The following is a 26,469-nucleotide window of genomic DNA, read 5'->3' as shown; positions in this document are numbered from 1 at the left end:
CAGGGCCCTTAAGGAGGCTGTCCTGTATCCCGATGCCAGCTCAGCCGTGGGTTGGAACAAGTTCAAAGGCCTGCAGGGGAGAAAAGCCTGACTAAAGTTTGGTCAAGTCGAGTTAAGCAGATTGGTCAGCAGAGACCATTCAGTTCCTCGAATCCCTTATGAGACACACAGTTGGGGTTTGGAGGGTCTGTGTCTGGTCTTGCTGGAGGTAAATAAGGGTGTCATTAATGAGTGTTAGATTTAAGTCTTCTGCGGAAGGTGGTTGGTTCTCTGTGGGAAGCCATTTCCCAGAATAGGAAAGGGTGGGGCATTTTCTCAGCCCTCACTGTTTCCCAAGACCATACATAGGGCTTGGGTAGAATTCAACATTGTCAAGCTGTTTGAAGGTCTGATGGGAATTACAAGCGCTCTTTCTGGAAAAAACTCATGCGTAGAGAGAGAGAAATATTTGCCTCCTATTTCAGTGGATTCTTAGACCCTTTGGAAGCCTTTTGAGCTCTAGAGGCCCACGGGTTCCGGGTTAAGGATAAAAACAAAAATAAAAACGAAGAAAGGGAAGGAGTGAGGGAAAGTCCAGGGCAGGCAGTCCTGGTGAACTCTGCGGGAAGGACAGGGGTATTGCAGTAGTTGTGGCTGGAAACGTGGTGTTGGAGGCCAAATCCCCAGGGCCTGCACCATTTTCAGTACATCAGCAATGAGGAGCCTACAGAAGTTGCTGGGTCTGGGAGTACAATGTCCAAGATTCTATTTTGACAGTGGTATGTGGGATTTATTGAAACGGGAAAGATCAACTGTGGGCAGACAGAAAGTTATTACGACAGATTCTGATGTCACGTAGTTATGTTATTTATCACTTCTGTTTAATATCTGTAATATTGAAACCGTAAAAATGGTTATGTGGTCATGAAAGGACTTGGTTTGTCTTTGGAAACTTTATTTTTATTGATTGATTGCTTTATAAAGTTTATTTATCTGGAGCGAGAGAGTGGGACAGGGGCAGACCGTGAGGGAGAGAGAATCCTAAGCAGGATCCACACTGTGGAGCTCGAAGTCATGAAGCACGAGATCATGACCAGAGCCAAAGTCGGATGCTCAGCAGACTGAGCCACGCAGGTGCCCCTATCCTTAGAAACTTTAGAAACTTACCAGATTAGTCAGCTAGGACTGCCATAACAGAACACTACAGACTGGATAGCTTACGAGTCAGAAACTTATTTCTTGTTTCTGGAGGTCAGAGGTCCAAGATTAAGGCGTTGGGAGGTCTGTTTTCTGTGGACACCTCTTTTCCTGCAGACAGCCACCTTCTGGCTGTGTCCTCACAGGACCTTTCCTCTGTGTGCACACATCCCTGGTGTCTCTTCCTCTTCTTGTAAGCACCCTGATCCTACCGAATTAAGGTCCACCCTACTGATCTCATTGAAACTTCATCCCCTTCCTAAAGACCTTATCTCTAAATATGGTTACATTCTGAGGTATTGTGGGTTGGGACTTCAACATCCAAGTGTTGGGGGAGCACAGTTCAACCCATCATGCTTCTCAAGAAACTGATGCCCCGTTATAGCACGAGGCTAGTGTTTTTCCCATGATTATGCAGAGATCTCTGCCAGGAGAGCTGAAGAGAACTGGATATGTCTGCAGATGACACTAAGCCCCTAGCTGGATTCTGCTTGGATTCTGTGTCTCATTTCATCGCGCACAGTAAGGTGGCTGACTTCTAACAGGGATGCCGAAGGTTCAAGCGGAACGGATGACATTTAATTAATCGTGGTAGGAAGAGTGGCACCTGTGAGGTCAATGTGTGCATTGTAGTGATACCCGTAGTTACTATTCTGGTATGAAAGTACTCTGAGCCAAAAGATACCCGAAAAAGAATTAAATGATAATGCGAGTCTCTGGTTTTGTTCAACCCTTCCTATTGATAGCCCCTTCATCGCTTTCTGGATTTGTTACTTTTCCATTATATTTCCATTCATTGCATCTCTTGGAAGCAATGCCCTTGTTACCCCTCCATTCATGCCCAGGATGTGCTGGTGACATGTGCCTGCCCGAGTCACCTCCATTCAGAAAAAAGTTCCCATGAATTCCGTGCTGGCTCCATCTATGTGCTTCTTCGAGTGTGAAGAAACTTCTCCCTCGTGAATGTTCTCTTCTTCTCCGTTTCATACTAATAAAAGAACCCTTAATTACTGGATCCCACAAGGCTTTTCCTTATTCAAAAACAGTGGTGACGATAGAGTAGCAGTCCAGGTTGGGAATGACCCACGGGACGAAAGAATAGGAAAGAAAGTTAATTTACTTATCCATAACCTCATTGCCATTGAACCAGGGATTCTTAGTATTCAGAATAATGTCAGTGCCGGCTAGCACGCTTGAGCGTTTACTCTCTTCCTGGTGCGCTGCTAAGTGCCCTGTATGCATTCTCTTACGCAATCCCAAACCACTTTATAAACTAAGTTCTGGAATTAGCTACATTTTAAAAACAATGTTTATTTTTGAGAGAGAGAGGGAGACCCAGAATCCGAAGCAGGCTCCAGGCTGTCAGCACAGAGCCCGATGGGGGACTCGAACCCACAAACTGTGAGATGGTGACCTGAGCCGAAGTCAGATGCTTAACCTACTGAGCCACCCAGCTGCCCCCAAGACTAGCAGGTTTTAAAACCAGGGCCACTTTTCCTGTTTAAAACCTGGTTCTGCTCTTTTGGACCAGATTATCCTATCAGGTGCAGACCGAGCAAACACGGTATGCCCATCAGTATTGCCGCCATTTCGAAGAAGCCTGCGAGGAAGGCCGCCTAGTGATCAGCCTGCTGAGAAGGAACTTTGTTAATTGCTAATAACTAATGTAAAATTGTCAATGATTCCGATTTTGCAGGGCCCCTGGCTGGCTCAGGACGCGACTCTTGATCTTGGGGTCCTGAGTTTGAGCCCCACACTGGGCGTGCAGATTACTTTAAAAAAAAAAGAAAAAAAATAATTTCCATTTTTTGTTACACTTCCCCGAAAGATGCCGAACGAGAGGGGGAGGTTCACAGCACACCACGTTGGAAACCATGGAAACCACAGGCATCGTAGTCTCCATCTTCCCATTCATTCGATAAAATGAACGCACATGTTCCGTCACCTGTTACTGTTTCCGTCCCAGCTCTTAGCAGCGTCCACCACCACAGCTCCCACCAGTTGTGACCTTCGTGCCTTCGGAGAGCTGCACGGTTTTGCTTTGGCCAGCCACCACTGAGGCTTTGATGGTGTCCAGTGGGGCTGCCCTTTGAGTGAGCACGAATCAGGCTTGTCCCTCGTGAGTGACTTCGTGCTGAAAGCCAACTCGTTAAAAACCCTACGAGCCTCCAAAGGCTGCACAGACAGATCCAGAAATGATCAACTGGGTGATTTCTGTGTAACGTTATTGCAAATCAAGGTATAGGAAACTTGGTTATCTTTTTTTTACCTAATTAAAATTTTAGCCAATCTCAGAGTCACTCTGATATTTATTTTGATGAAAACTTTTGGGGAAAGGATTTAAATATATTTGGGTATTTATGTGAAATACCAATTAGGTAGAAATCCCCTGAGTTTGATTCAGTTTTAATATTAGAGTATTGCGCCTGTCGATTATGTCATTATCACTAATGCTTTAATTGGAAAAGTCACAGTTGTGCGAGATATTATGAAACCAATTAAAAGTGCACCTCTTTCCCTCGTGACAATTAGAAACATCCTGTCTTAGGCCAGTCATTTCAGGGTGTAGAGACATTCCTTAAATGGTTAATGGACGTTTAAAGGTTTTTTCCGTATTTTTCCCCCCAAGGTATTTTTAAAAAGCGTTGGGTTTATTTAGTTTTCTTAAAAAGTGTGTTTTGTATCTTCCAAAAGATGAAAACATTTGGGATTTCCAGGACAGTGGGGTAAAAAGGAGTTTGGGACTCAAACTCTAAAAAAGTGACCTAATAGTTCTGACAAATGAGTACTTCTACGAAAGTGAAATTTCCAGATAAGTGAAGCTTGCCTCCTTAACAGTCATTACATTCTTTGTCAGTATCTATTTATAAATTGTGTTCCAAGCTTTTGTTGCCATTGCGTAACTAGTAATGAACAAGTCAGCGTTGCAGTTACAAACTCAAGCTCTGGAGCAAGACTTCTTGGGTTGAAATTTTGTTTCACGCTTGTAGCCGTGTTCCACTTGGCCTCAGTTTCCTCATCTGTAAAATGGGGACAGTAATGGTATCTCCTGTGTAGTTTGGGAGGATTGCATGAGTTAATATATGTCAGTGCCTGGTCACACTAAGCACATAATAAATGTTAGCATAAAGTTAGTATTTACATTATATACACACACACACACACACATATATGTATATGTATATGTATATGTATATGTATATGTATATGTATATGTATATGTATATGTATATGTATATATAAAATACATATAATATTTCCAAGCTGAGGCAACCAGAGGTTTTACTAACAGACAATCCACTCATGCATTTCATGTATTCCATAAGATAGTATAATGAAATAATAGATGTAGAAATAATCAGACTAGAAGTCACTGTAGCAATTTTGTATCTACTATTATTAGTTAAACACACAGTATCAGCCTATTTACCTAGTTTGCAGTAAGTTACTTTACATGAGTTTCCAGATACCTGAGTTTTTACTCTTAAGTCTGTTATCTTTCTTTACAGTCAATTTTAAGAAACAGTCCCCAGTGTACTATAGATGTCAGTGGAGCATACAGACACAATGTAGCCGTTTTGTTGACTCAAGGGCATTATTTTGAGCATTAATTATGGATTGTCCAGTAACTACAACAATCTCCAAGAGATCAGAAGGGATAGGACGTTGCCCCTCCATCTGGTGACCTCAGATGGTCTACTGGTGGATTCCGTGTTTCTTCCTTTTATATCCTTTCCTGCTTCTTCCCATTCTGTGGATCACTCCATGCCCATGTCACTGACCCAGGCTGTAGTAGGAACTTCTCTCTCCAATATGTTCCTTCTAATTTATTTTGGGTTGTGTCACCAGATAACTAATTTCGTTAGGTTTGTTTTCAAAACGAGAGTAAAAGAGCCTCATCAAAAGCCTTTTCTGTGAGTACAATGCATGATTGTTCACACGAATTTTAAATTATATTAGGATTTTCAGCTATGTTCGTGGCCTAGGCTGGGTAAGTGAATTATTCTATAAAATTTTGATTGGACCATGAGACCATTAAGAGGTGTTAAAACAAAAACACAAGAGAATTTAAAGAGAGGAATATCATTTTATTTAGCTTATAGGACGTTTACTGACTTGGCATACCCCCGAATTACTAAAGTAAACAAATTTGCTAATTTTGTTTATCTTAGTCTCACAAAGAGAGACTATACTCACAAAGAGACTATAGAGTATGCAACATAAAATTTGATGGGGCGCCTGGGTGGCTTAGTCGGTTGGGCATCTGCCTCTTGATTTTGGCTCAGGTCATGATCTCATGGTTCTGGAGTTGGAGCCCGGCATGAATCTCTGTGCTGATCCACCTTAGAATTCTCTCTCGCCCTCTCCCTTCCCCTACCCCACTCAGGTGTGCATGTGCTCTCTCTCTCTCTCTTTTTCAGGGTAAATAAATAAACTTAAAAAAAATTTGAAAGGCAAATGGAGCATGGTGCCAGGGTGGAAGAAACTAAACCTTGTCAAGTCAGAATTCAATGAGGTGGGCTGCGTGCCCTGTTCTATGCTGCTTTGTGACACCCATATGTGGTGAGTTACGTTTTTGTGCCGTGTGTGTGTCTTTGGAAATGGGTCTTCATGAAAAGACAACAGGTTGTGTTGAGAATTACACAGCTGATATTCTGGGAGCGCATATAAAATACACACAGAAACAATTTAGTGTGTTTCCGTTTTTCATTACTGTGTTTTTTTTTTTTTTTCAGGGAGGATTTGGTAAGAATTCTTGCCCAAGTTTATTGTTTCAGCCTCATGGTTTTTCCCTTCTAGGCTGAAAATTTTTTTCCCTTGGGTCTTTCCCACCATGAAACTTCTTATATCACGACCACCTGCAGAGGGTTTGGAGAATTTTGGGTCCGCTGTTTTCGGGTCCATAGTTTGTGTGATAAAAAATAAAAGAAGAGTTGTCATGACTTTTTTGCCTATTTGTGTGTGGGGCCGGTGGGCTCTGATGGCCGTTGGGTACAGCCCTGCTTCTCACAGGAAAAGTAGCGTTTTCTCCGTTCAACGGATGGCAGAAACCCAGCCGAGGAGTCAGCGACTTGTCTAAAATCAGGGGATTGGGGCCTGGATTTGTGATATGGATCCCTTTTTTGGCTTAAAACATACTCTTTTTCTCTGGCATCTTTATGAAGTCTATAAATAAATTACTTAAAATATGGGAGAAAATTCAGGTGATTTTTGTAATTACAAAATTGGAGTGTCAAGGGATACAACCAGTATGTTTGATGGATTTGGCTTTAATAGCCCTTTTGAGAGGGCTGTGAGCTGCCGAGAGCAGCATATCTACGTCCATCTAATTTTAAAAATCATAATTAATTTTTCATTGTCTAAATTATGGGGAACTTACTTGGCATAATAGCCACTCGTGACAATTTTCATTCAAATGGGAGAGAAGTCAGTGTCTTAAATAGGTCAGTGTAATTAGGTTGTAGCATTTGAGTCAACTGGATCTAAATTTTGGAAACTATAGATGTGTCGTACTCTGTATCCTAGAACGCAGACGTATTGTCACAGAATCAAGAAAGGAAGCTGTTTCTTTCTTTTCTTGTTAACCATTCTCTCTGTCCTGATTTTTATTTGTCATAAAGCTACTGCTGGGCGTTGATAAATACGATCCAGTTGGTAAAGGGTTTCCTATTTATTGAATTTGATTTGCATATTTTGAAATTAGCGTGAGGTTAAATGCCTGCATTTCACGTTTTGACATCTCTATGGTGGATGTGCTCTGGGGCTGGCAAGCATCAGTCGTGTTTGGACCTTTCTGTGGCAGGTTTATCACACCATGGCTACAGCAACCTGAACCCTGTCTTTCCATCCACATAACCATACCAAAGTCCTCTGCCCAAAGACCAGGATGGGCCGTGTGTCCAGGTAAACACCATGATTTAAGGAACATTAGGAGTGCTCACTTGGTCCTGGTATCACCCAGGGTATCAGAGATTAATAGCATCGTAGATGCAGATTTTCCGAGGGCCCTAGACGTTCTCTAGATTCTAGGCAGCTTTCTCAGTTTTACCCATGACACCCGCAGAGGAGGATGACTCCCACACGTGGATGGAGAGTACCGTGGTTACTTTGACTCCCTGGTTAGCGTTCTCTCTTTTACAACAGTGTTTCTGGGCACAGGGAAGGGCAAGAGGGACACACACGCCGTCTGTGACTGTGTTTTCAGGAGGATCTGTGCATTGACTGAAACGACACGTGTGAGTGTTTGTGTTCTTCGATACCAGCACCCTAGATCATATAATTGAGTGTCACTGTAAGAATCAGGGTTTGTTTGTCTTTACCATAGAGTTGGCTCATTAGAAAAAAATCAGTAATAAATAGATGATGTGTTTGCTTCAAGTGAGGTCCAAAGTCACTATGGCTCCACATGACAAAGGTTTTAAGATGGGTTGCACACGAAGATGTGGGAAGAGTTTGTGATGAATGCTACTGCTGGTCCTGATCGTAGTAGATAAAGTCTTAAGCACCTGTATATTGAGAATGTTTGACTTCAAGTGACTGTGTTTGGGTATTCTAAGTACAGCTTCATTATAACCGCTTAAAAATCACATTGTACTACACATAGCATTTCCCCGACCAGCCATGAAGAAAGTAGGGAATGTTCTTTCCATTTTGTATAAGAGGAGACTGTAATTGGGAGTCTCTGTCCAGTTAAGCAGAGGAGGTTAAGCGGGGGGCGGAATCCAGGCCCCCGAGACCAGGCTCTCTAAGCTCTGAGTTTTGCCTCATTCTGTAGCTTAGAGATAACCTTGGTCTGGCCCCAGAGCAATCTCAAGAAAATCTTTCGTGCCTACAGAGCTACCTCTCTGGCCCGGGAAGTTGTGACTCTGCCAATGAAATACCATGTAAGAGAGCCCAGAAAAAGGTTGGGAAGGAAGACTGAGTTAAGGCCCAGAGTTGACAGCAGCGAGGTGCCCTCGCGGCTTTGGGGAGACTGGGTAGGTTGGAAAACCACGAACATTCTGTCTAGTCGTGTTTCATGTTGTTTGTAGCTCTGTCCTGAATTGCAAGATACTCATCTTCACTTACAAATTTCAAACTCCTTTTAGTGCCAAACATCATAGTATTTTTGCTTGACTCCTAGCTTGCTTGGTCTATGCCATAAAGTCCTTCAATTAGCATGAATAGTTAGGAATTAAGGCTCAGAAGTGGTGAAGAGTGGCTCAAACCAAGACTCACGATTTTCGGACTTAACAGTATACGTAGCCGCTTATTTCTGGGTGCGTGCTCAGATTCACCTGGGTCAAACTGTCCTTCCTCAGAGGTGAAAGTTGTAAAAGAACAAGACAGGGGTGCCTGGGTGGCTCAGTGGGTTGAGCGTCCGACTTCAGCTCAGGTCATGATCTCACAGTTTGGGAGTTTGAGCCCCACGGCAGGCTTGTAATTGTCAGCACAGAGCCCGCTTCGGATCCTCTGTTCCCTTTTCTCTCTGTCGCTCCCTTGCTCACGCTCACTCTCTGTCTCTCTCTCTTTCAAAAATAAACATTAAAAGAAAAAGAACAAGACATCCAGAAAACTAGGTAGCTCTTTATTTCTTTTGGAAAGGCAAAAATACAGTAAAAACGACCTGAGTTTGATCCTTCACTGCACGTATATTATGTTTGTGATATGGGTTAACTTCTCCAAGTCTCAGATTCCTCACCTAGAAAATGGAATTGCTAATACTGGCCTAACAGGATTAATTTTAGGTTTAGAAATAATGGTTTGTAACGCTTATAGCACTGCGACAGAGCAGTCGGTAGACGAGAACTTACATCATCAATTTTGTTTTCTACACAACACACCGAATGTGCCATGATTCATAAGGTGCATGTGTTGTGACTATGATTCGGGTTATCTGTCTCTTTTGCAGTCAGATGCTTGAATACTTGATTTTGATTTTTGCCAGGAGCATGCACTGAATGCCAAACTCCTAAAAATGCTACCGTAGTCATTGGTAGTGCTGTTTGGATTTTATTTCTTCCTAATACCGGCAAAACTTCTGTTTTTGGAGGTGATGTTTATGGAATAAACTGGCCATTAATCTATATTGTATTCAGCAAACTTAGATTTTCTAAAGGCTTTGTTTGCCAAAAATCTTCCCTGCAGATTTGGATACAATAGAGATACTGATAACTAGATCTCTCGTCAGACATTTTGCAATGCAAATGCTGTAATGAGGACGGACATAAATGTGATTGAATTTTAAACAGAGCTAAGGCATTGTTTTATTTTAGCAAGTCATTTGTACTTTTGCCTTAAATATGCAGACATATTTTGGTATAAAATAATTTTATATATTGAACTAGAGTCTTGCTTTATCACACGTAGTAATATAGCTGGGGCCACTTTAGGCTTTCTCATTCATTCACTCAGTTTTCCCTCCTTATGTGCATAGGCGTGATGACGAGAATAAATTACCAGAGTCCTCCCTAGAATTACTCACGGGATCTAGAGATGAGCACAGAAGAACAAAGATAACTCGATTAGAGCTCATTGTGCCCAATATCGATCAAAACAGAATCTGGGCTGAGCACAGAGGTGCTGGCAACCCCCATTTCCAGGCCGTTCTTGCAAAGTGCAGAGGAGAGCTAGCAAGCCCAGAATCTTCCAGTCAGCTCTGGATTCCCAGGGAAGTTGCTGGAGCTGTGGTGCTGCAACCCTCAGGGACCCGCTCTCTCAGTGGACCTCCCTCATAGACAGTTGGCTCGCCCTTTGTCCAGGATCTGCTGAAGCTTTGTGCTTGGAACCCCGATGTCCTTGACCTGAGGTGCTTTCACTGGCGGTGGCAGCAAGGCCCGGCCAGACACCTTCTCCTTTAGGATAAATCTCCAGGACGTTTTTTTTTTTCCTTTTCGCAATCAGGCCTCCATTAGGGTCCCCTGGTACATCTAAAATGCCAGTAAGGTCTAAATCCGACTGTGGGAACAGTTCATAACTTCCTAACCTGCCAGATAGCTGTGTCTGTATCATCTTTATCTATATCTGTATCTGTATCATCTGTATCTCTGTATGTATCTATATCTGTGTCTACATCTGTACCTATATTTATAGGCAACCAGGGCTCCCAGCTGCTCTGACCAGAGTTCTGTATCTAAGACTCAGATTCTCCTTGAGAATCCTCAGCAGTCAGTTCCTCAAAGAAATTTCTATCTCCGTTTCAAATACGGAAAAAGTGAGGCGTTGTGAAGTTACTTTAACCCCCCAGGGACTAAGTAAGGGGCATCATGTGGCTGTGCTGGAATCTGAGTCTGGCTGTGCAGTGGACTTCATTTTGCAACTGACGTGTGACTGATCCACACTGTTGCTCAGCTGCCAAACCGTGAGGACGATAGGATAACAAAACAACGGCAGGCTAATAGGGCAGATGTCCCACGTCTTTCCCCGCATCTTGAAGAAAAGAGCTTCCAAGAGACCGGTCAGTCTGGGGACTGGGTGACATGCCACCCACGTTATGAACCGTTTCTGTCAACACGTCTTGGAGAAGGGTGGGTGGAGACAGGTTCAGGGGACCGGGTTCGAGTTGACTTCGGGACCCTGCACGCTCGTGTAACCACATAGGACCTTGGTTTCCTTCTGCATGAAGTGGGCGTGGAGATTTCTAGCCTGCCTGCTTCTTGAGGTGCTTGTGGGGTCTCGCAGGGCTGTGTTAATTGCTTGCATTATTGACCTCCTTGATTTCAGTCACTGATCAATAAGCAGGTCCTGTCTGTGGTCAGTATACTATTCCCTTGACATTTCAGCCTTTTGGCCTTAGAGGAAGACAGAGAGGGCAGCCGGACTTCCAGACTGTTGAGCTTTCTACAACTTGAAGTGGCAGAACTTTAGAAATTTGCTTTTTATGGAAGCCATTTATAAAGTGACATGTGTGATGAGGAACATTTTATTACCCCCGTGACAACCCTTTTGATATAAGCCAGACGTCCCCAGAGTTTCTTGGTTCGTGGTGGGCTCAGCATCACAGCAAATTTTTTTTACAGCACCCGAGGCCAAAAGAAATAGCCAACGTTCCAGTTATGAAGTGCTATTAAAGAAACATCAGAGCCAGGCAGCAGCGAAAGTGGTAAATACAGATTTTATTCGGAACAAGCGCAGTGGCGAAAGGAAGCCTCAGCGTAGCACCAGGTGCGACAGGAACAGATGGGGATTTGTAGCCAAAGGGCAGGTGGGAGTCTGTGGAAGGAGTTACCAAGAGAATACGCTGGGGTCGGGAGGGTTCTGGAAAGACTGACTTTGTGGGATTCCTGCTGAAAGCAGGCCAGGGTGATGAGACATCGCCTGGGGGATGGTGGAGGCCGAGGAACCCGATTAAATACTAGGGTGATCATGTAGGAAGTTTGGGGGGTTCTGGCTAAACTGATGTAGCCGGAGTCTTGCTACGTTGGACGATGCACAGATGAACGCAGAAGTTCGAAAGTAGAAAGAGTCCCGGGGAGCTTGAGCAGAGTCCAGCTAAGGAGAGAATTTTTGTCAGTAGCTGTCACCCTAACAATTTTGTAGCTGTTTGAAAAAACTCATGCACATAAATAGAAAGAAGAAACACAATACCTTTGTTTCATTCTTTGAAAAAATTTTGAAGTTTCTTTAAGAGAGAGAGAGAGAGAGAGAGCGAGCACACTTGTGCCGTGAGTTGGGCAAGGGCAGAGAGGAGAAAGAGAATCCCAAGCAGGCTCCAAGCTGTCAGTGCAGAGCCCAACGTGGGGCTCATTCCACAAACCGTGAGATCATGACCTGAGCGGAAGTCAGGAGTTGGATGCTTAACCGCCTGAGCCACCCAGGCGCCCCACTTTTTGTTTCATTCTTTTTTTAAAAATTTTTAAAAAATGTTTATTTATTTTGAGATGGACACTTGAGCATGGGAGGGGCGGAGGCATAGGGAGACACAGAGTCTGAACCAGGCTCCAGGCTTTGTGTGGTTAGCACAGAGCCCGACGTGGGGCTCGAACTCACGAACCATGAGATCATGACCTGAGCCGAAGTCGGACGCTTAGCCGACTGAGCCACCCAGGTGCCCCTTGTTTCATTCTTGAAAAAGTACAGTTTATACACAGGGGGGCATGTGTCTGTTGGCTACTGCACAGCTGTCCGAATGGATCAGCACCACCCTCATTCCCTATCCATGTTGACTTCCGTGGAGTACTTACTTTTTACCACAGCAACTGCTGAAAACCCAGCTTTGGCAAGACGTGATATCATTAAAAAAAAAAAAATTACAGTGGGGTCTAACGTTGGAACCAGGAACTACCTCTCGCTAGTAGTTTGTGATGTTTGGCAGGAACGCATATCCCGTGTTTGCCTTGAAGAATTGAAAAATATCCGTAATCCTCCCTGTTCGCTTGCCTTCACTGCAAGGGAGTGTGACGTTTTGGCACACACTTTGGGAACCATGGATGCACACAATGTATGAATTGCTATTGCCATTTGATAGGCCTGGAGAGCAGACTCAGGGTTGCCCAGCGGGGACAAGTGTTAAGAAAGGACCCCAGTCCTGGAGAGTGGTCTTCCAGTGCACTGTTGGTGGTGGTCAGGGGCGTGATACTCTGTGCGTGGCCAAGTGAAACAAATAACAACCCATTTTTGGTGCTCTCCAGGACCCTGGGCCACCCTTACAAACTTTCCTCTCTGGATGGTGTGGAGGACAACGCTGTCCTTCTGAATGTGGATCCAGTTACGAACAGAGAACAAATGTCTTTCTACGTGTCTAATGTTCTTTTTTTTTTTTTTTTTAAATTTTTTTTCAATGTTTATTTTTGAGAGACAGAGAGAGACAGAGTATGAGTAGGGAAGGGGCAAAGAGAGAGGGAGACACAGAATCCGAAGCAGGTTCCAGGCTCCGAGCTGTCAGCGCAGAGCCCGATGCGGGGCTCGAACCCATGAACTGTGAGATCACGACCTGGGCCGAAGTCGGATGCCCAACCGACTGAGCCCCCCAGGCGCCCCCTAACATTCTTCTAAGCGAGCTTATTGCTTTCCAGGAAACACTGTCTTCTTCAGAGTTCACTGACTTTGAAGCTATTTTGAGTGTTTGCTATGATTTCTGCAGCAAAACCCAGAGGAGCACAAATACTGCCTTTTCTGTATTCAGACTCTTCACTGACAAAGGGCACACATCCTTCATGTATATTTCCAGAACTGTACTTGGGTTTATTGGGCGTGGCTTATTCCAAAGTCTGAGAACTTTTCATCATCAAAGCAGATGCCACCAGGTCACAGTTTTAATATTTTTACTCTGAACAGAACCAGAGGGACAAACAACACTAAGAGAATCCTCTATATAATGATACAGTTATTTTAATTCCTGTCATAGTTTTTGCATAATGGGTTGGTTTTTCCCATGAAATTTCTTGTGTGATGAAATTTCCTGCTCTGAATATTTCTACCTGATGAGTTGAATCTGATATAACTCTGGGGAAGGAGAAGATAGGAAAAATATTTCCAGACATTACTCTTGCCTCCAGGGAGGGGGCTCTACAATTGTTTAGCTTTTTGTTGTTGTTGTTTCGGGTTTTTTTGTTTGTTTGTTTCGAGAGCAAGAGGGAGAGAAAGAGAGAGACGCAGAGTGAGAGGGAGAGAGAGAATGCTAAGCAGGCCCCACTGTGGGGCTCGAGCTCGTGACTGTGACCTCTTGACCTGAGCCCAAAAAATAAGAGCCAGATGCTTAACCAACTAGGCCACCGAGGCACCCCAGCTTTTATTTTGTATCGAAGTCATGAGAAGTGGATTGTATAATCCACGCGAGAAAATTGTCTTTTCCTGCATTAGGTGATACTTACAAGCAACGATGTGTGACGGTGCCGATATGTCTTCGGTGTCTGTATCCGTGTTCCTCCCCTAACACTGTGGGAACAGAGGCTCTGTTCACTCCCAGGGCCTATGTCAGGGGTCAGCAGACTTCCGCGAAGGGCCAGATAGTAAATATTTTTGGCCTTGTGGGCCACACGCTCCCCATTTAGACTACTCAACTCTGCTGATGTGAGATGAAAGCAGCTAAAGAAAGAATAAGGAAATGAATACCTCTGGTTGTGTTCCAGTAAAACTTCGCTGATGGCCGCTGAAATTTGAATCTTAAACAGTTTTAACGTGATACGAGAGATTAATCTTCTTTGGATTTTTCCAGCCTTTTAAAAGTGTAAAAGTCCTTCTTTACCTCCAGCTGTGCAGAGACAAGTGGTAGAATTGGCCTGTGGGCCACAGTGGGCCAAGTTCTGTGCTAGAGCAATTTCTGGCACACAGAAGGTGCTTGATAAATACTTGCTCGCTGGTGAAGACCACATGTTAAGTCAAATTTTTATTATGAAATAAGCACATAAAAGTAAATGAAATAAACACAGAGATAATATAATCAGCATCCAGCACTGAGATTCAGAAACTTCATTGTGTCATATTTGCTTCAGATAAAAAAATTTTTTTAATGTTTATTTTTGAGAGGGAGAGAGAGAGAGAGAGACAAAGTGCAAGTGGGGGAGGGCAGAGAGAGAGGGAGACACAGGCTCCCAAGCAGGCTCTAGGCTCTGGTCTGTCAGCACAGAGTCCGACGTGGGGCTCGAACCCACGAGCTGTGAGATCATGACCTGAGCCAAAGTTGGGCACTTAACCAACTGAGCCACCCAGGTGCCCCTGCTTCAGTTTTTTTAAAAAACACAATAGGCAGATATATTAAAGCCCCTCACCCCCACCCCTGTTCTAGTTCCCCCAACCCCGTTTCCCTCCTCTCTATCCAGAAACAGTTGTTATCGTGAGTTGGTATGAAAGCCTTCTCTGTGTGTGTTTATATTTTTACAGCATAGGTCTAAAATGTACACAGAAGAGTCATATTGAATCTGTTCATCTGCAGTCAGCTTTTTTCCCCCTTCCACTCACCACTGTGCTTTGTCTGTGGTTCTCAGATGTTCATTCATTTAAATTTTCATGTAGTTTAATATATTCATCCTTTATGAGTCTTACTCAAGAGATTCTTTCCGAACTTGATGTCGTAAATATTTTCTCCTATATTTCCAAATAGAGTAGGAATCTGCAAACTTTTTCTGCAGGGGGCCAGAGATTAAATATTTTAGGCTTTACTGCCTACTCTTCCTCTGTTGCAACTACTCATCTCTGTGGAAAGCAGCTATGCACAATACGTATACTAATGGGTGTGACTGTGTTCTAATAAAACTTTATTGCTGAAATCAAGCAATGGGGCCAGATTTGGTCCATCACTGGTAATTTAGAGACCACTGACCTAAGTTTTAGTAATTATGTTTTCAACATTTTGATACAAAATCCATCCAAGATTCACTTAAGAAAAAAAAAAAGGTTTATTTTTGAGAGAGAGAGAGCGCGATCAAGGGAGGGACAGAGAGAGAGGGAGACACAGAATCCAAAGCAGGCTCCAGGCTCTGAGCTGTCAGCACAGAGCCCAACCCAGGGCTTGAACTCACGAACCATGAGATCATGACCTGAGCTGAAGTTGGATGCTCAACTGACCGAGCCACCCAGGCTCCCCTGAGATTCACTTTTGTGTGAGGGTGTATGGCATGAGTTACATATTTATTTTAGCCACAGGGATTAGCAGTTTATTCAGGTACCACTTACTAAATAGTGTATCCTTTCTGCACTATTTTTTAATTCCTTCTTTGTTACATGCTGTTTCTTTGGTTCCTCTGGTATATCTCTGTGCTCTCTTTTCTGATACATAATTCTATTTGTCTATCCCTGTGCCAGTATTATACTGCTACAATGATTATAGCTTCATAATAAATTTTTATATCTGGTCGAGAAAATGTCCTCCTTTTTCTTTAAATTATCCTGGAAATACTTGATTTCTTCCTCTTCTGTTTGAGTTTTTGGATCAGTGTGACAAATGAGGAGAAAAAAAAGAACATGGGATTTTGGATGGAATTCTGTCTTTTTGCCTGGATTAGTATTCTCATTATGTACTAGCCGATGACTGTGGACGAGTTATCCTAATTCTCTGAGCCTCAGAGATGATATGCAGATAATAGTACATACTGCATAGGCTTATAGGCCTGACATGGGGCTCAAACTCAGGAGCCCTGAGACAATGACCTGAAGTTGGACGTTTAACTGGCTGAGCCACCCAGGCGCTCCCAGCTATAAGTATTCTTTGGTAGAAGCCCTCTTATCAAAAGTACCAACAGTTAATCAGGTCAGTTAATCAAAGAAGTAAATTTAAGTGGGGAATCACAACAAAGTTTCAAATATAGTTAAGCATCTTATTTCTTTAAAAAGATGTTTATTTATTTTGAGTGAGTGAGAGAGAGAGGGAGGGAGGGGGGAGGGGCAGAGAGAGGGAGAGAGGGAGAGAAGCCCAAGCAGGCTCCACACTGTCAGCGCAGAGCCTGAGGAGGGGAACTTAGGAACCATGAGATCATGACCTGAGCCGAAGTCAGGAGTCAAATGCTTAGCCAACTGAGCCGCCCAGATGCCCCTTAGGCATCTTATTGTATCTTAAAATGTATAAATGTATGTTTATGTAGTAGGGGAAGGGTTTTGTTGACTCTTTACCCACAGTGCCACATGCTGATGGTGGCTTGTTTTTCTGTGTGGTCTGTAATTTGTTATTGTGAGCTCATTTTGATAAGTGTGTGTGTGTGTGTGTGTGTGTGTGTGTGTGCACCTGCATATGTGTGAGCCTCAGGAGCTCTGTCTTGTGAAAGAGGCACCCTGTCACTTTGCTGGTCTTGGCTTAGGATTTCCATATCAAGGGAATGTTCATCACGTGGGACATTCATATGAGAGGTTTTGATTACTCATGGGTAGTTTTTTTTCATCCAAAGACCCTGGAGAGATGTCAGGGTCTTTTTGTTTTTGTTTTTGTTTTTTTAACTTGTTTTATTTTTTATTTTTTTAAATTTCTATCCAAATTAGTTAGCACATATGTTTTTGTGTTTTGTTTGTTCTTTAAAGTTTATTTATTTTGAGAGAGAGTGTGAGCAGGATGAGGAACAGAAAGAGAATCCCAAGTGGGTTCCGTGCTGTCAGCATGGAGCCTGATGTAGGGCTTGAAGTCACGAACCATGAGATTATGACCTGAGCTGAAATCAAGAGTTGGACACTTAATTGGTTGAGCCACTCAGGTGCCCCTTGTGCTCCCCCGCTGCTGTAAAACAAAACAAAACAAAACAAAACAAAACAAAACAAAACAAAACAAAACACCCCCAAAAAACAAACCAGACAGGGTGGCTCAGAGGCTTTATGTGTGGGCTTGGTTGTAGACAAACTCCCAGCCTTTAGGTCTTATTTCCACATTTGTAACCCTTGTGGTCGATGCGGTATCTTCTGCTGATGGCTCTGGTTGTGAGTTCTCCTATCATGTCTGAAACTTAAGGACTCCCCTTCTTTCCTACCTCCTTTTAAAGCTCACGTTTGCATGAAAGCATTTTCTATTTTATCTAATGTTGTTAATATGGTTTTTAGCTGGAGAAGGGCCTGCACGGCAGTTCAATCCTTATAATAATAGTCCTGAATACTGAGATTTTCCATCAATAAAGCTTTTTACTTCGTGGGTGCCTACAGCATTACATATGTAAGAAAAGTCACGATGTCTGTAATCTTTATACAAGGTAATTCACATAGTCCAGGTTGGCAAGCATTATTAAATGGGATCGGTTTTTATCAACATCCTCAAACAGTTCAGAGGACACTCTGTGCTCAAAAGTCAGTTTGCTGAAAAACCCTTAACTCTACGTGGTGATGCTTTGCTAACAGTTTTCCAGTGGGTTTTACTTCCCTTCTAATTTCATGCCTTAATTGGAAATGCTACATATTTGTGTTTTTCGGGAGACAGTTGGGGTGATCAGTATTGTAGAGTTCCTCTAAGCTATCGTACCCTGTTGTACTGCTTCTGCGGCTATAATAACATAGGCAGCAGCTCTCTGTTGACTTAAGGTGTAGCTTGTCAGGGTGGAGGAAACCCCTCTGTGTCTTGAAAGACAACACACTCGGGGCGCCTGGGTGGCGCAGTCGGTTAAGCGTCCGACTTCAGCCAGGTCACGATCTCGCGGTCCGGGAGTTCGAGCCCCGCGTCGGGCTCTGGGCTGATGGCTCAGAGCCTGGAGCCTGTTTCCGATTCTGTGTCTCCCTCTCTCTCTGCCCCTCCCCCGTTCATGCTCTGTCTCTCTCTGTCCCAAAAATAAATAAACGTTGAGAAAAAAAATTTTTTTTAAAAAAAGAAAGACAACACACTCAAGTATAGCTAGAAGGTTCTCTCTTCTGCTTCCCTGTAGAGCTGTCCTGTGTCCGCAGGGCTGCGAAATTAAGGTGAGGTGGGTTTTTCCTGATCCCCCTGCTGCCTGCCCTAACTCCCTGGTGGCAGAGACCCCGGTCTCTGCTTGGTTCTGTGCTTCACACCCCATGGCTGGGGCTTTTACGGAATGCCTCTTTCATTCTCCGTGCTGCTTTGCTTTTCCTTTATAATTTTGGCTTTCATTTTTTTCTGCCTTTTTCTGCCTGAAAGATGCCTCCCAGCCTCCTCATGGAAAAAGCCCTGGCTTTTTTAGTAGATGTTGCTGGCCAATTGGAGAGTTCTTTGCAACCACGCCCTGAAATGACTCATCTGAGCACACATGCAGTTTGGGGGTCTTTGGCTTTTGTGGATTTAAAAATAGTTGCAGGGTGCCGGGGTGGCTCAGTCGGTTGAGCGTCCGACTCTTGATTTTGGCTCAGGTCATGATCTCATGGTTAGTGAGTTTGAGCCCCGCGTTGGGCTCTGCACTGACAGCAGGGTGTGGAGCCTACTTGGGATTCTCCCCCTCTCTCTGCCCCCCACCTTGCATGCTCTCTCTCCTCTCTCTCAAAATAAATAAACCATGAAAAAATAAATTAATAACAATTGCTACTGGATATCCAGGGCCTGCTCTTTTGATGGCTTGAATTGCATTTTTTTCCTTTTTATCTCTTATTTCAGTGAAGCTGCTTATATGAAGCCTGCTGATTCTAGAAGGCTTATCCCCAGGTCAATGAGGGACACCATGAAGACTTGAGATTTATCCGCAGAGCCACTGATTCTTGTCCTCGTCTCTGGGAGCAGATGGGTATTAAAATTAGAGCAGCTGTTTCCACTTAAGGTTAGAATAACTGAAAAGAGAGCAAAGGGAATTTTTGTGTCCGCAGAGAGAAAAAACACACATCAAAGTAGTTAAGAGGCCAGCAGGTACGCAGGCATGTGAAGCACTTCGCAGCTTAGAGCAAGAGCCTTTCCCAAATAAGGTGAGCCTGGTTTCCACTCTATCACCTGGTGTCATGGGCGTCCACAGGGTTCTGTGCCAACTTTTCTGAAGGATCCTGGGCTACCAAGCCTAGCAGGTATGGAGCACTGGGCCCATTCAGAAGATGCTCTGGCTGAAGGATGCTCTCAAGGAAAGCGATGCCCTTCCTTCCATTCAGGCAACAAGTGTTAATTGAGTGCCTGCTATGTGCCTGGCTCCCCAGCTCCTTGCTATCCCACCTAGGTGGCATTTGTCATTTATGCCTGTTTTAAAAGTGACGGAGTGAGCACATTTTAATACTTGGAGACTACCTTTGGGGTCCCCAACAAGAGTGAAAGGCTCTTTTGAAAATGGGGGACTGACTGGAGTCCCCACCCTGGCTTAACTTACTTCCCTTGTTTCCTGAGGCTTCTAGAAAGGAGGTCACATCCAGGAGAAAAATACAGGCTGTTGCATTTCGATTCCTGCTGACATCCTGGCCCCTGTGGCCTCATGTGGCCGCTGGGCTGGGGGAGAGTCTCTGTGGAATCTGGGAGCCCCTCCTCAGGGCCCACCACCGGGAGGAGAGCCCGGAAGCAGCCTTATACTTGCTTTTGGGCAAAGGCAGGTTCGCTTCATCACCTTTGCCGGAGGCTCCAGGGTTCTTTCAGAAAGGGGAGCTCTGGGCACAGGAAACTGTCAATATAGGGGTGCACTGGACACCGCCCTTGACAAGACCGTCTTCACAAGGGCCTCCTGCCACGGACGGTTACTTGCCTCTCCCGCTCAGGTTGTCCCACTGGCCACAGAGTGGGCCGGCAGGTGGCAAGGACATGTCCTAGGAAACTCACCCCACATGTGGCCTGTTCTCCACTTGAGCAGAAGAACTTGTAGTTTTCTCCATATGCCACCTCGTTAACCCCTTAGGACTTTCGCAGTTGCTGCTGTCCCTAGAGGAAGCCCCCTTTGTTGCTCCTTCTTGACCCCTGAGGCTTACTTTACACAGGAAGATTTTCTGAGTTGTTATGGTAAGTTCAGTGCCCCACTGCCTGTTTCTCATAGCATCCTGGATGCACATCCCATGGCTCTGACTTCGCTGTGATAAGGTCATGGTTTGTTCATCTGTGGCCCCATTAATCACTAACCTTAGGGCTCGTGCCCACATTGCCAAACCTTTTCCATAATGGCTACCCTGAGCCTATGAGATTGCTTCTTTCATCATGTCATTGCTAGATAGAGAAATTATCATTAATTGAAAAATTTAACCTTGGAGGGCCTGGGTGGCACAGTCGGTTAAGCGTCCAACTCTTTGTTTCAGCTCAGGTCACGATCTCATGGTTCATGGGTTTGTGCCCCACGCCGGGCTCCATGCTGACAGTGCAAAGCCTGCTTGGGATTCTCTCCCTCTCTCTCTGCCCCTCCCCTGCTCACCCTCTATCTCTTTCTCTCAAACAAACATTTAAAAAATAAAAACTTAACCTTTATTTTAAGAAATAAAATTCTAGGGGCGCCTGGGTGGCGCAGTCGGTTAAGCGTCCGACTTCAGCCAGGTCACGATCTTGCGGTCTGTGAGTTCGAGCCCCGCGTTGGGCTCTGGGCTGATGGCTCGGAGCCTGGAGCCTGTTTCCGATTCTGTGTCTCCCTCTCTCTCTGCCCCTCCCCCATTCATGCTCTGTCTCTCTCTGTCCCAAAAATAAATAAACGTTGAAAAACAAAAAATTAAAAAAAAAAAAAAAAGAAAATTCTAAATTTCATAATAGAATTCCTGTGATTGCTATGCTAAAATGTTAGGATCTGACTGTGCTGGGCACTGTTTTTAGGGTGTGTTAGATGCAGGCACAACGGACTGAACGGAAGAAGGCATCGTGAATTAAGGTTAAGTAGACTGCTAAACATGGGCTTACCTTTAACTGCCTGGTGGGTCAAAGTAAGCCAGATAGGGATATACGGTAGGTTTTAATTTTTTTTTTAATTGTCAAGTATAACACACAGAAAGGTGTGGAAATCAAACACGTACGGCTCAAAGCATTATAAACTTATCAGCTTTGTAACTACTGACCAGGTCAGGACTGAGAACGGTGCCCTCCAGCCTCTTTCTGAACCCCAGCTGTCCCTTCTCCCCGGAGGTAACCACTGTCCTGACTTTTGCATCATTTGGTTTTGCTGTTTGTCATCTTTACACAAATGGAAACAGTGTTGTGTTGGGCCATTTATTCATGTTGTCGTGTAAGACTAGAGTTTTTTTCTTTTTCATTGCTGGATAGTATTCTTTGGTCTGGATATACCACAATTTATTTATACATTCTACTCGGTGAATATTTGAGTGGTTCCACTTTTTGGCAATTGTGAATGGGCATATGAGCATTTTGTGTATGTCTCTTGGTGCACATTTACTTGTTTTTCTATTAGGCATATACCTGGGGGTGGATTTCTAGGTCAGAAGGTAAATATTCCCTCAACCTCAGGAGATAACACCCAGTAGTTTCCAAAGCAGTTGTACCAACATACACTCCATCGCTGATTTATTCTTCCTATTGTATTCTGTTCTCATCAACACTTGACTTGTCAGTCTTTTGATTTTTGTCCTTCTTGTAAATGTGTAGTGATCTCTTACTGTGATTTTAATTTGCATCTCTCTCATTACTAATAATGTTGAGGAACTCTTCTTATATTTTTTGGCCATTTGGACATCATTTTCTGTGATGTGCGTGTTCAGGTCTCTTGCCCATTTTTCTATGGAATCTCCACCACACCGCCTTCATTAATGTAAAGAATTCTTTATTCTGGAGATGAGCGCTTTGTGGTTTATATGTATTGCAAATACCTTCATTCAATCTGTGGCTTGCAATTTTGCTCTTTTATTGGTGTGTTTTGATAAAAAGAAATTTGTTATCCTGGTGTAGTCCAATTCATTAATAATTTTTCCTTTATACTGAGTGCTCTTTGCGTCCTGTTTATTAAATATTTATTCATTCTAAAGTCATGAAGATATTCTCTGCTGTTAGCATTTTGAAGCTTTAATTTTTTGCTTTTCACTTTAGGTATGTAATTCACTTACAATTTAATTTTGTGGTGGATGATGTGAGGGAGGAGACAAGCTTAATGTTTTTACCCATATGGATATCAATTTATTGAAAGGACTATATTTATTGCTCTACCCTGTTCCATAAATTAAGTGTTCATATATGATCTTTCTAAGTCTTAACTTTCTATTCCAGTGTTTCAGTGACCATAGAAATTCCTGATTTGGGGGCACCTGGGTGGCTTAGTAGGTTGAGCATCCGACTTTGGCTCAGGTTATGATCTCACGGTTCGTGAGTTTGAGCCCTGCATTGGTCTCCCTGCTGTCAGCGCAGAACCTGCTTTAGATCCTCTGTCCCCCACCCCCCGCCCCTTCCCCCCTCACACCCGCTCTCGCTCAAAAATAAGTAAACATAAAGAAGAAAAGAAATTCCTGATATAGAGCAAGCCCTCCCTTACCGTACTTATTCAAGAGTGTTTGGACTATTTGAGGCCATTTTGCACAGGAACAGAAAAAAAATTGTTATGATTTTTGTTGCAATTTCATTGAATCTGTAGATCACTCTGGGGAAAATCTGAATCTTTGTAATACTGAGTTTTTAATCTATGACTATAATAGCCCCCCATTTGCAAATTTTTGTCTCAATACTATTTTACTATTTTATAGTTCTCTTTGTTGAGGCCATACACGTCTTTCATTTGATTTATTCCTAGGTTTTTGGGGATTTGGGGGGTTATATTCTAAACAGAACCCTTAAAAATTAGTTTTTGTTCATTTCTGATAGAGATGCAGTTAAAAAAGTTTTTGACCCTGTATCCAGTGAACTTGCTGAAGTTCCATATTTTAATAATTTCTCTGCCTGCATAATCATACAGTCTGTGAATTACAACAGTTTCTGTTCCTGTTCAATCCTTAGACTTTCTTTTCATTCTCACTTCCCGGTACCGCCTAGGACCTTTAGTGTGATGTTCCTTGGAAGCGGCCACAGCGAACGTCCTTGCCTCTTTCTCAGTTTCAGTGAGAAACTTTTCAGCACTTTACCAGTTACATTTGTGGAAGGTTTTCCTGTAAATTAAAGAAGTACCCTTCTATTCCTAGTTGTCTAAAAGTCTTCACTCCAAGTGAACGTTGAATTTAATAAAATGCTTTCCCTGCATCAGTTGTGATGATCCTAAGACCTTTATAGGAAGTTAAATTCCCAGTCTGCTGCAGGCTTCTTTCCCTGAGTCGGCCCGGAGATAAAAGTTGACATACTTCCTGTGTTCATGGCATTGTTGCTTTGTGAAAAGGGTTCGCCAGGATGTATGAGTATCTCTAAAGAGAGGCGGAACAAGAAATGTGGGCACTGGAATTGTCCTTTAAGTTTCCGACTCAAGGAACTGGCCTGAATGATTAAAAGGAAAAGGGAAGAACAGTCATCTCGTGTGAGGCTGGTGTGCCTGTGCCAGAAATGAGGTTTTGTGTGATCCCTTAGGATTTAGTTGAATATGGGAACCAAGGGACAAAGGGTCTGCCAGGTTTTTGAAGAACGATTATTTTAAATTGATACATCTGTGACTGAGCAGGGCTTAAGGAGTCATCAGTACGACTGTGGACTGAGTGTGTTAGCCAGACTAACGCAAAAGTAGTGCAATCTCAAGATCGTTTCTAAACAGAGTGTGTTTTAAAGAGATGCTATGAAAAAGTGGGAGAATAATTAGACATGTAGTAGTTTATTTTTAATGGATTCATTTCACAGTCAGAGATTTGAGTTCTGCTTGTAATTTCCTCTTAGCCTACTTACAAAATGTAACTGCACCCACATGTGAAAATCAGGACAGGCTGATTTCAAGAAAGTCAACTCAGAATTGAGGGCAAAAAAAGGGACTGTTTAGATTAGTATTGGAATCATTTCTCAAGTCGCTCTAGAGTCCCTACTGCAGAGGTGAAGAAATACCAAAAGGTGAGAATGTGTATTTTACTAAGACACATTCTTACTGTGTCTTTGTTCAGTAAAGTGAATGAGCATTTTTATTATTTGGATTTGGGGGAAAAAAAATCATGGGATGCATTTCCTGGCAGAGTCTACTCCTGGCATAAGCACTGTAGTGGTTCTTTTTTTCCCACATCTTTACTCTAGTGGGTAAGCAGTTGGTGTTGGAATAGAGTCGAGATCTTTATTGAACAAAGTGGGAAAAATTCCTTTTTAAGGCAAATATACTGTGAGAGTTGGATTCCAACAGTGTTCATTTGTCTTTCAGCATGAAGATGACATTTGTAACCAGCGCAATTGCTATTTTGGACAGAGAAACCTCATATTAAGAACGGAAGGTCCATTAAGGCTTTCTAGTTCCATCCTTTCCTTTTACAGTCGAGGACCCCAAGTCCCAGGGAACTTCGTTACCTTGTCCATCCAGGATCATCCACAAGCGGGAGTAAAATCACCAGCTTTCTCTACCGCATCATAATGCAGATGCTCAATAGCATCTTCCCAGAAACCCTAAACTCCAAATTCTGGAATCGTCTTTCTCATGGCCCCCCCTTGCCCAGTGCGCACATGTAGACACTCCTCTGCTATTTCAAGGCCCTTGGTCTGTGTCACTCTTCCCCACCCACCTTCCTCTGGAGGTCTGCCTGTTTCTGTATCTGGCCTGTGCAGTGGGCTGCCCATCACTCGTGTTCGTTTAGTTCAGTGGGTGGGTGGGAGGGGAGGGAGAGAATTCCCACATTCCTTCCCATGAAGGACAGGTGGGCGTGTGACCCTTTCCTGTGGTCTTGCTTGGTGGCGGACTGTCTAGAAATTATGCCTTTCATAACGCAGAGATTCATTCTGCCCAGTGCTTGCACAGAGTTATGATTAGAAGAGTATCTGGTGTTTACTTTGCCCTGACTTGTATTGCAAGAGGTCCCTCTGTGATTTAAAGTTCATGCATGCCAACCCAGTAAGAGAGTTGGGTGGGGAGAAGAAATAGATGTAATTGCTATCAGCTTTATAGAGGCTCTGTTCAAGCTTTTCTTCTTCAAAGTCTTCCTAGATGAGTCCACGTACCCGCTTTTTCCCTCTTGTGAACCCCAAAGTCAGTATCGTCTAGATGAGGGACTGGCCACATAATAAAGACTGTAGAGGTTTTATGGGCCAGATCATCTCCTCGGCACTCTGTCCACTGCTGATGTGGTGCAAAGCGGTCAAACGTAAACAGATGGCTGTGGCTGTATTCCAACAAAACTTTATTTCCAAAAACACGCTGAGTTTAGCCTGCGGTTATAGTGTGACAACCCTGCTTTATACCAGCAAATTCTCAGTTTTGGGGTTTGGACCAGGTACGGCAGAATCATCGGGGGAATGTCGAATGATACGGGTTTCTCGGCCTCACCCTTGGAGTTTTTGATAAGCAGCCTGTGGTGAGGGAATCTGTGGTTGGAAAAGTTACTTGGGGCGCCTGGGTGGCTCATTCGGTTCAGCATCCAACTCTAGGTTTTGGCTCAGGTGATGATCTTGCACTTTGTGAGTTCGAGCCCCTCACTGGGCTCTGCACTGATAGCATGGAGCCTGTTTGGGATTCTTTCTCCTTCTCTCTCTCTCTCTCTGCCCTCCCCTCCCCCCTCCAAAATAAATAAATAAAAACTTTACAAAATTTAAAGAGTTCTTTACTTGATTCTGCTGCTCACATTACTAAAATGATGGTCCATTCTGCTTGTAAAAATTTGTGTGTGCACTTATACAAATAAGTACATGAGATTGCATCTTGTGTTTAAAAACATTTTTAAAAAGACACGATTTTTGTACACATCTTTCTGTGTATTATTTCTGTGCCCTTTTTATTGAGGTGTGGTCTTTTATTGATCTGTAAGAATCTATATAATAAGGGATTTAGTCCTTTGTAATATGTTGTACAGATTTTCCTCCATCGTGTTGTTGCCTTTTGACTTGATTTATAGAGTCAAATGGATTTTTAAAACATTTTGATGGAGTGAAATGCATCAATCTGTTCCTTCAGGGCAGTGGTTCTGAACTGGGTGTGATTTTCTTCCAGGGGGGACATTGGCAACATCTGGAGACATTTTTGGTTGTGACTGTTGTCACTG

General features: G+C 43.5%; 1 protein-coding gene and 1 long non-coding RNA gene across 3 annotated transcripts in view; one reads left to right on the top strand and one right to left on the bottom strand.

Moving 5' to 3' along the window:
- Positions 1 to 26,469, top strand: part of DNER (delta/notch like EGF repeat containing) — a 320,460-nt gene that overhangs the window by 104,559 nt on the left and 189,432 nt on the right. The window lies entirely within an intron of this gene.
- Positions 23,227 to 24,838, bottom strand: LOC123379302. Its single transcript, XR_006583597.1, has 2 exons — positions 24,788 to 24,838; positions 23,227 to 23,788 (listed from the first exon to the last, which is right to left on the bottom strand). It is a non-coding gene; the product is annotated as an uncharacterized LOC123379302 (long non-coding RNA).

This window comes from Felis catus, chromosome C1, assembly GCF_018350175.1.
Source record: "Felis catus isolate Fca126 chromosome C1, F.catus_Fca126_mat1.0, whole genome shotgun sequence".
Taxonomy (NCBI): Eukaryota; Metazoa; Chordata; class Mammalia; order Carnivora; family Felidae; genus Felis; species Felis catus.
Note: the sequence above shows the minus strand (reverse complement) of the source record. Positions and strands in the feature narration are given on the sequence as shown.